A 2,367-nucleotide genomic window follows, 5' to 3' on the forward strand; every position below is an offset into this window, starting at 1 on the left:
CCATGGAGGCCACGCCCACTTCTTGAGGGGTTATTAAAACATACTTGCCAACCTTGAGACCTCCGATTTCGGGAGGTGGGGGAAGGGACGTGGTCGGGGGAGGAGTATATTTACAGCTAGAATTCACCAAGTCAAGTATTTCATATATATATATATATATATATATATATATATATATATATAAGAAATATTTGACTTTCAGTGAATTCTAGCTATATTTATATTTATATTTATTTATATATATATATATATATATATATATATATATATATATATATATATATATATATATATATATAATATAATATATATATATATCAATAAAAGAAATACTTGAATTTCAGTGTTCATTTATTTACACATATACACACACATAACACTCATCTACTCATTGTTGAGTTAAGGGTTGAATTGTCCATCCTTGTTCTATTCTCTGTCACTATTTTTCTAACCATGCTGAACACCCTTTCGCAGGCATCCAGAAAGGTTTCGAGTACCACCAAAAAAACTGAATCTCTGAAGACAGTATAAAAATCTGTGTTAAAGGTGTACAAATACTGTTTGTATAATAAGCATGTTATTGTTTACAAATGAGGGTTAAGAGTTCAGTACTAAAAAAAAAAAGAATGTGGCTTAAGTACAGTTTTTTAATTGAGCTGCTGCATTTTTTTGGTTGGGTTGTTTATTTATTTTGAGTAACTTCTACATTTCTAAAAGGGGAGGAATGTAATAGAGTGATCTATGTTTGTCTGTTGCCATCTCCTGGTGAATGTTGGCTATAGCGTACTGGGGTTACTTTTTGGTTGGCCAACGATTTACGTGGTGTTGCGCACCTGACGTCAAGTGTGTGAGTCTGTTCTGAAGTCTACAGTAAAGAGACATACTTCATCACCTCGCCTGGTTATTGCCTCCAACTCAATATATTACAACAACATTGCTGTTTACGGCAGACGAACTGCTTTACGGTAGAATAAAACATGACTGCTGTTGTTGTGTGTTGTTACCGCGCTGGGAGGACGTTAATGAAACTGCCTAACAATAAACCCATATAAGAAACCAAGAACTCGCCCTCGATCATTCTACAGTTATAACGTGATTGGGCAGGCACACTGTTTATATTGTGGGAAAGCGGACGTGAATACAGGCTGTTGACACGTCACTCAGGTCTGCATGGAGCTGGAGGGGGCGTGGCTTCAAGCTCCGCCTGAATTTCGGGAGATTTTCGGGAGAAAATTTGTCCCGGGAGGTTTTCGGGAGAGGCGCTGAATTTCGGGAGTCTCCCGGAAAATCCGTGAGGGTTGGCAAGTATGTATTAAAACCCCCCTGACTTCTGGTCATAAAACAAATGGGTCATTATCTCTCTCATGTTGTTGTTTTGTTTTGTTTTATTGTAATTTTTTACAAAAGGTTAAACGCCAAAAATTATTCATAGACTCAATTCAATATACAAAATATAAACGCATACCGTTTTGACTTGGAACTTTTAAAGTGAGTATTGGGTTTTGTCTTTCGTGTGACTTTAAAGGGAACATTGCATTAAAAAGGAGAGGTTGTGACATTATCAGGACAACTAAAATTTGAATTAGCTTATTGGTTTATGATGTGAATCACAAATAAGAAAATAAAATGCATCGTTTAAGGCTGATTTACTACAATTACAAATGAATCTCTAACTACAGAAAAGTAACGGTATATTGATTATATGAAAGTCATTCATATGTCACATTTTGGTCATTATTTGCAGTCTTTTGGTATTTTAGACAAGGTAAACTCCATTTTAAAGGCCTACTGAAACCCACTACTACTGACCACGCAGTCTGATAGTTTATATATCAATGATGAAATCTAGCATTGCAACACATGCCAATACGGCCTGGTTTGCTTACTAAAGTGCAATTTTAAATATCGTGCGAAATATCCTGCTGAAAAACGTCTCGGTATGATGACGCCGGCACGTAACGTCACGGATTGTAGAGGACATTTTGGGACAGCTTGGTGACCAGCTATTAAGTCGTCTGTTTTCATCGCAAAATTCCACAGTATTCTGGACATCTGTGTTGGTGAATATTTTGCAATTTGTTCAATGAACAATGTAGACAGCAAAGAAGAAAGCTGTAGGTGGGAAGCGGTGTTTTGCGGGCGACTGCAGCAACACAAACACAGCCGGTGTTTCATTGTTTACATTCCCGAAAGATGACATTTAAGCTTTACCATTGGCCTGTGGAGAACTGGGACAACAGAGATTCTTACCAGGAAGACTTTGAGTTGGATGCGCAGACGCGGTACCGTGAGTACGCATGCAGCTGCGGCTTCCAAACATTTGATCGCTTGCCCGTACGTGCATGTCACGTACGTAACTTTAGGGAC

General features: G+C 37.7%; 1 protein-coding gene across 1 annotated transcript in view; it reads right to left on the reverse strand.

Moving 5' to 3' along the window:
- Positions 1-1,367: 1,367 nt before the first annotated feature.
- LOC133615539 (cytochrome P450 2K1-like) overlaps positions 1,368-2,367 on the reverse strand; it is a 15,443-nt gene continuing 14,443 nt past the window's right edge. Inside the window, exon 9 of the mRNA XM_061974194.1 lies at positions 1,368-2,367. This exon is cut by the window's right edge and continues 939 nt beyond it. The gene's annotated coding sequence lies outside the window, so the exon portion shown is untranslated.

This window comes from Nerophis lumbriciformis, linkage group LG22 (assembly GCF_033978685.3).
Source record: "Nerophis lumbriciformis linkage group LG22, RoL_Nlum_v2.1, whole genome shotgun sequence".
In the NCBI taxonomy this organism is placed as follows: Eukaryota; Metazoa; Chordata; class Actinopteri; order Syngnathiformes; family Syngnathidae; genus Nerophis; species Nerophis lumbriciformis.